The sequence below is a fragment of the Oculina patagonica genome, unplaced genomic scaffold (assembly GCF_052425735.1).
Source record: "Oculina patagonica isolate OP01 unplaced genomic scaffold, crgOcupat unplaced968, whole genome shotgun sequence".
NCBI lineage: Eukaryota > Metazoa > Cnidaria > Anthozoa > Scleractinia > Oculinidae > Oculina > Oculina patagonica.
Genome location: NW_027558875.1, coordinates 1 through 7,692, shown reverse-complemented (window position 1 = coordinate 7,692; position 7,692 = coordinate 1). Strand labels below are relative to the sequence as shown.

At 38.4% G+C, this 7,692-nt stretch overlaps 1 pseudogene across 1 annotated transcript; it reads left to right on the top strand.

Annotated features, from left to right (window-relative positions):
- The first annotated feature begins 2,465 nt into the window (after window positions 1-2,465).
- Window positions 2,466-7,648, top strand: LOC144641467 (guanine nucleotide exchange factor C9orf72-like; annotated as a pseudogene). Its single transcript, XR_013568562.1, has 6 exons — window positions 2,466-2,817; window positions 4,513-4,791; window positions 4,993-5,091; window positions 5,399-5,460; window positions 6,650-6,722; window positions 7,522-7,648. The product of XR_013568562.1 is annotated as a guanine nucleotide exchange factor C9orf72-like (transcript).
- The last annotated feature ends 44 nt before the right edge of the window (window positions 7,649-7,692 follow it).

The window sequence follows — 7,692 nt, the reverse complement described above, 5'->3', positions numbered from 1 at the left end:
AAATTTCTAGACCCAAACTTTAACTCATTTCTTACCAAGTTTTTTTGCAGGTATTAAGACCGGGTGGAATAGGTTGCGTTTAATGGCCCATAACTCAGAAAGTATTACACTTTCACAGATTAAGTATATATATTTTGGATCCTCGATAGTTACTCTACAGGATAGGGTTAATATTTTACATATCTGAAGTTAATTATTAACAGAATTATGACAAACTCAACCCTATTTGTCACAAAATGCTTGTTTTTCTCACTTTACAGGGCGTTCTGGGAATATTTTGTTATATTTTGCTACAAATATAGTCGTAATTTTTTAGAGTTGTTCCTTGCCTTTGATAAAAGATACAAAAGTACACGAAAACGACACAAAATTCGTCGAAATCACATATAATTGTGTCACGGCAATTGCGTGACAGAACGCGCGACGGGCATAAATTTGCATAGACGATTGTTATCGCCTCAGTAGTTCACTAATTATGCTCGTACACGGATTCCATTATTCCAGGAGTTATTCCTGCCTGATTTCGGCTCATTTCGGCTTGAATTTTCCACTTCAGCACTGAAACTTGATCTTTCGCCACGTGGACTGTTATTTTCGGAATATTCTTCTCGATCGTGGTGAAAATAGCGCTTGAATGTATCGGAATAGTTTGATTTGAAATCCGAACGGCTTAATTCACTCTCAGAACCACTTTCTTCAGCGAAAATCCGCTCCAACTCTTCTTTACGCATAAACAAAGCGGCATTTAAACTTACTGGCGATCAAATAACACAAGCACGATAATTTTCTCGCTAAAAATCTCGCTAAATCCTCTCATCCACGTTTCTTTCCTCAGTGATCGTGGGTTTTCCTTATTTACTAGTTGTCAATTGATTTTCACTCCCTCTGGCAAACAATTGCGTCATTTATTGCCAAAATAATCTTCACGTGTCTCAGGAGCCGATATATCGGCTTCTGGTAAGATATGAGTTAAGGTGGCTTTAAAACCGCTTAGTTGTTTGGTTGAAATAAAATTGGTATTTTTAGTTTTTCGTCTCAATAGTAAGCTTCCTTATTCTTACTAATTTCACACGTACTTAATTTCGCGAAAATTCGAGAGCCGAGTATTAATTTACGCTATTGCAAGGAAAATTAGAGCAAAAGCGTATTAAATTTGAGATTTTGCCAGTGTTTTTATGGATCAGTCGTCAAAGACTGAGGAAATACTGTAAAGACATTGTAAAGGTCTGGTTGCAAACGGAAACTCTGGTGACTGCACTTTGGCCGATTTATAAGCTTAAGTAAACAGTTATCAGAGAAGGTTGATAGTCGAAAACAAGACGGAAAGATATTTTCAAGGGTAGATAGTTCCAAAATTTTACTGTTTTGATATAATTACCGTACCCAAATTCGCAAGTAGCCAATCAGAAGCGCGATCTACTGTCCTGATATCCTACGATATCAAGTCACTGACCTGATATGCCACCATATCACGGTCACTTTGATGTAAAGTAGTTTTTCTGTACGATGAATTGAAAAGATGTTTTACCTATAAAAACAAAACTTCGTAATTTAAGTTTAGCGGTGTTTAGCAGTCGTAAAGAGAGAAAAACATTCCCGCCAAAACTAAAATTGAGCGCGCTCGCCAATTGCGCGTTGTTTGCCGACAAGTACTGAGACATTCAGACTGAAAAAATGGAGTCGGAATTTCCAAATTTTTCGCTTAAGTTGGATTTTGAAAATTAAGAGAATGAAACTCTAAACAAACGAGCAGAAAAAAAGGCAGAAGAAGAACTTGGCAAAAGTGTTGAAGATCAATTCAACACAATTTGCAATGCGTACCTTGCAAGCATGGCTTCACTCAAAGCGAGAAATATAACCGGATTTTTGGCTGAATTTGGGTACGGTAAATACCTAATCGTACCTTTTTGGTACGCTTCGGCTGCATATCAGGCTCGTTTGGTCTCGCCATGGGTATTTTGGCTCGACTGTGTCTCGCCAAAATACGAACCATGGCTCGACCAAACTCGCCTGATATGCTACCGAAGTGTACCAAAAAGGTACGATTAGGTATAAATATGGTATTAATTTTCGCGCGTTTAAATTTCGCGCAATGTTTTTTTCGCACGAAAATTAGTTAGTTGCCTCCATTTTGCCTTGATCTTTCCTCTACGCCTCTACCGTAAGGAACAGTTTGCTATTTTATCGTTTTTCAAGTTCCTTTAAGACTGGTTCTCATATATTCGCCCTGATCGCGAACGGGGCGATTATTTGACAACATTACACAGACGATCGCTAACGTCTGCGGCGATTGAGGCGATCACGATCGCTTGGATCGCCCATGCTCTATCCTTCTAACTTCTCTTTCCCTTCTTAGCCATGAAACTGTAATAACTGAGAAGATAGGAGGTCATGAGTAAAATGATTGTTTTCGCAGGTTTTCGCTCATACCGCTGTCGGGCTCGTGTCCAAGAGTCCTGGTACCAACTGTTTGGAAGAAGATGGCGGCGTTTGTCTGTGCAAAGCGTTTTGCTGTTCCCAGGAGTTTACCGTTCCAAGCTAGCACATGATTAAGGCCACCTAGCTTGACTTTGTCCTGTTTTTTTTTACATTATGACTAGTATGGCCGAAGTAAAGGAATCTTTGGAGGAGAATAGTTCGAGTTTCTGGACAACTCCTGCCGATGATGGCTTCCGGTTTTCGAATCTCAAGGCAAATCACATGTCAGTCCTTAAAGAAAGCGGGCCTTTTGTTGCTTTTGTGTTATCCTATTGGGATAACGTATTAGGACCAAGACTGCAACATGTGTGGAGAGGAGCTGGAGACACAGAATCTCAGGTTCGTTTATATATAGGCAAATTGTCCCCTCAGGCTGTTCTAACTATTCTCTATGATGCATCCAAAGCAGGCGACAAGGAAATTCATGGGAGTTGGCAGGTGTTTATAGTTGGAAAGAAAAGTGGAACAAACCCAATCATACCAACCCACTGTGAGATCGTGGCAAATTTGTGTGCAAATTTGTGTGTATTTGTGAACATAATCAATTGCAGAACACACCTTATGGGTACCTCTATAGAAAAGGCTGAGTTCATTTTCCCTTACCCCTTCAACGTTCCCAGCAGCTTTACAAGAGCCCCCCCAAAAAGGGGGAAGGGGGGTGGGGGGGGGGTAATAAGGACTTAAAATAATTATTGTATCTGTAGGTAGGTAAAGTCTGGGTTCAAGCAAAGAGGTCAGGCTGGAGCTTATTCCAGTTTCTTTTCTTTAGCATGAAGCGACTGGGAGTATTTCTACACTGTGAGAGTAGTGTGTGGCCCAAGGACACGACACCCCCCCCCCCCCGGTGATCATGCAATTCAAAACTCAGTCAGGTTTTCCATGATTTTATCTGCCCAAGGACACAACACCCCCCCCCCCCCCCGTGCCAACGGCGCTCGAACCTGGACCACCCAATCAGGAGTCCAGTGCAGTAGTCCTAAGGCCACTGTCAACCTCTCACATTATTGTATTGTAGTAAGTGCTTATTATTAAACCCCTAAATGAAACTTTCATTTTTCAAATTGCTAGTGTTAACAGCTCTACACATAGCGTCAGCTCTGTAGACTTTGTCACATTTTCAGTCAACAATGGTGAAACTATTTTCAAATTGGACATGTTGTCCAATTACATATACAAATTAAGTTACCATTTTGGAACATATGATGTCACATGGTTGCCACTATTATTGGAACATGGTAGCTTTATTGTTCTGCAACAAAAGGGCAACCATGTGACATCATCAAATCCAAAATGACAGCAAGCAGGTAATTCAAAGGCTATAGTGACAGATATTTGCAGCCAGTATTTACTGGTAAGTTAACACTGAAATAGTTGTAACTTGTTTTGAACAACTTTTCATTTTAGATTATTTGCCTATCACTTTAATTATTTAAAAGTGGAGGATTCATTTAAGTAGAGTTAAGAGATGTTTACCCGAGATTATCGCACACAGTAACCTTGGTCAGGCTTTTTTAATACCGTAATGATTCGATTTAGCGCCCGGGGCGCTTATTTACTTTTGGCATCTTAAGGGAGGGCGCTATTCGAGACAGGCGCTTATTTGGGACAGGGCGCTTATTTAATTTTTTGCGAAACAACTAAATGTTCGAAACAAAATTTTATTATATTTTAAAATAACTAGCAATAACATAAGCTGTGACAGTAACAAATTGTTGAAAGTTCAGTTACTTTAAAAAAAAAATTTCATTTTAGCAGTAAATATATACATGTACGGTACGGTGAATGTTCATGAGTTTATCTTTTCGACGTCGACGATTTTAGTAGGGTCAGTTAGCCACAATAGGAGCGCTTTTAAGAATAGGGGCGCGTATAAGAATGGGGACGCTTATAAGAATGGGGGCGCTTATTGGAATAGGGGCGCTTATTAACAAAAATACATTCGATGGGGGGCTTATTTGGAAGGGGGCGCTTATTGGAAGGAGGGCGCTTAATCGAATCATTACGGTACTTAAATAACTGTTATTTCCTTGACAGGAATCAAGTGTCAAATATGTGGTGGGTCGAACTCTACATGGAGAGCTGTTGCGGGATGCCCCTGAAAACATGGTGGACACAAAACTATTTGTGCTGAAAGATCATAACATTGTGTGTCATTCATTTATTTTTTCTGGCTGTGACAAGTCAGGTGCTAACATTTCTGGCCTTTCCCTCATCGTTCCATTCTCTGAATACAAGAGCTACTTACCATTTATAGAACTTGTGGAAGAACGAGTAAAGATTCTTATTGCAAAGCTGAGAGTCTTGCAAGCCAAGGTACTTAAGTTGGTTAAATTTGAGTGACAGTGGTGTTGAAAGGCCATGCATATTAGTGCCATTTCCTCTCATTCCCTGGCCAAGTCTTTTTTTTGTACATCTGTATGAAGTGAACTAGTACTGCCTGATAGTATTTGATGTATTTACTGTAACTGATACTTGTAATAACTAAATTCTGTTTTGACCTTTTATGCCACACAGGATTTATCATCTGCCATGTCAGCATTCAGTGTGAATCTACCTCGCTTTATTCAGACCATTACAAGCCTTAAGACAACAGGCGTCCCTGAGTCTATTCCCGTGAGTATATATAATTATATGTATTAAAATCAATTTGGGTACAAGCCAGAGTGTTCTGTGAGTGAAGAGTTGACAAGTGAAGTTGCAGCCAAGTTGACTGTTGTTCATAGATTACAGGGTGAGTAATCTACGTTATTGTTTTATCAAGGATAGAAACCAAAAAAAAAATCAAAATTGCAATTTTGCCTTTCAAAAGCAGTCTAATTGAATTGATGGCAGTCCAATTTATTAATTACCACCACTATCACATGTACATGTTACTTGCCCTGATTGCATTACATATCGTGTAACTATGTTTCTGATTTAGTTAAGTGAGACTGCCTTTGGCCCAGGACAAGCAGACATCTTCGATGACCGCTTCCTAAGAAGGTATTCAGCCTGATTTATTCTCCAGTTTGCTTTGCACCAAAGATGCTATTCATGACATTTTCTAATCGTCGCTCTTTGTGTTTTTATGTACTTTTGATAACCCCCAGGATGCTTACTACAGCCTGTAGCAATAGTGTATTAAACCATGTAGTTTAAAAGCAGGTTAAAGAATATTTTAAAATGCATGTAAGATAGTTTTGAAGATCAGAAATAAAGCCATGATGAGTAATCTTTCTTATGGAACAAGAGAGAAATGCACTCCCCTCCCCCACATCATTTAGTGGATAAATCACCTGCTTTTCAAATTTCTAAAATAATTAGAAAATGCAGATAAGCTAGTAACCATTCATTTCACTGACTTATACTTTGTTGATGGTACTAAGACATCGGAGGGTGTAAACTGCAGGTTGCAGGTCAGAAAAAAATCGGATGTTGAAATTTCTGGAAGTGTATTCAAATAGAATGAGAACAACAGGACCCAGTCCCAGGTTGGTCCATATCAGCAACACTTGACCTTTTTTATATCAAAGTTAAATTTTTACAATTACATTTTAAACAATCACCACTACATTTATACCTGAACTTAATAAATTAAATTCGTTGTGGTGTTCTTTATAGGGTCAAGGTGATGATAATTAATTGTTGCTGTTGGAAACCTGTTAATTATTTATTGACAAAAGATTTTAATAATAATCAAAATTAAATGATTCAAATTACTCGGACTACTTCCAAAACCAGGGTGCATTTAGCCTGTTACAGGCGTTCGGCTCTTAATTAGGGAGTGCCTGAAACAGGCTAGGGTGCATTCCGTGAAGTCTACCCCAAGTCTTTATTATTCTTACCTTAAATTTCAATGTCATATAAATCATGCCCATCATAGGCCAGTGCGCTGCAAGACTTTGAAATCTGTGCCGTTTGATCTTCGGCATAGCCTAGATCTAGAATGAACACACTTCCAGAAAATGAAACAATACACTTCTGGAAATTTCAACATCTGATTTTTTTTTCTGACATTATCCTTTTCTCAATGATGCAATCTTTTGAAAACATCTATTCCATATTTGGTAACCATTCCTTTGGCTTTAATTTTTTTGTTTTGAAAAAAGCATTCCTTGAACTTCTACAGTAACCTTAGCAGTTACATGGACTGACAACTAGGATGTTGTTTTTCTTTGTTTTGTTTTGGTAGAGTCATTACATCTCATTTGCAGACATTTGGTAGTACCCTTGTCATAGGAAAAGCATTGGATAAAGTTAACTTGGTAAACTCTTAACTAGACTGCCAACAAATTGCTAAATATGTGATGATATATTAAATGAAAGCCATGTACCAAAGCAGTACGCATGTATGCCATACAAGGTGATTTTTAGATGAAACTATAGAGTATGATCGTTCAAATAAAAGCCATTGCGCAGACATATTATCTGGTATTGTTTATTATACCATGCAATTGAGAGGTGGAACCATCTAACATTTAAGTAAAAATGAAAGCGCTAAAGTAGTACAGTTGAACCTCTGGAAGCAGACACCCTCAGGACCAAGCGCAAGTGTTTGGTTATGGGGACTACCGCACTTACTTTTTAGAGTCACACAAGATTTGCCTTTTTGTTTAAGTCATGTACAATCGATCCAGACTGCTTTGGTTAAATCTCCTTTACTGTCAGCTTACAAGAGGTTATTTTATCCCCTTACAGACTGTGAATAGCAGTCATTGTCTGCTTAGGGGAGGAATGTAGTGATTAAGAGGAGAAATCACCAGGACAGCAGTTTAGTGTCCACTTAATATGAGTGGTGTCCAGTAGAGTAGGTTTGACTGTAGTTTTGTGTGGCCCTGTTTATGTTGGCAGTTCCAATATTTAAAGCATTTGAAAGAAAGTGCTCTCAGGAGAAAAATGCAGACTGTTGTCCAATGTGCAGACTGGTTATCAGTGCTGGGACAGTATACTGGTCTAAAATGCAGTCTGTAGTTTTTTATTTAATGAATAAGGAATAAATCGTTCTTCGTTGATGAATTTTGTTATCTTATAAGAAGGTGCTTAATTTTTGTCTTTTGATTGTAGATGGTTAATACCTTGGCACTACTGTTGCCTTCCGAGGAGCTGAAAGCGTTCGCGATTTGCAGTAGAGACATTGTCAAATGACAGTGACTTGTATGATTCTGACTTGTTTGTTCAAGGCTTGTTAAAGGTATTGCAGCTTATACTCTTAATTTATTTATTTATTTATTTATT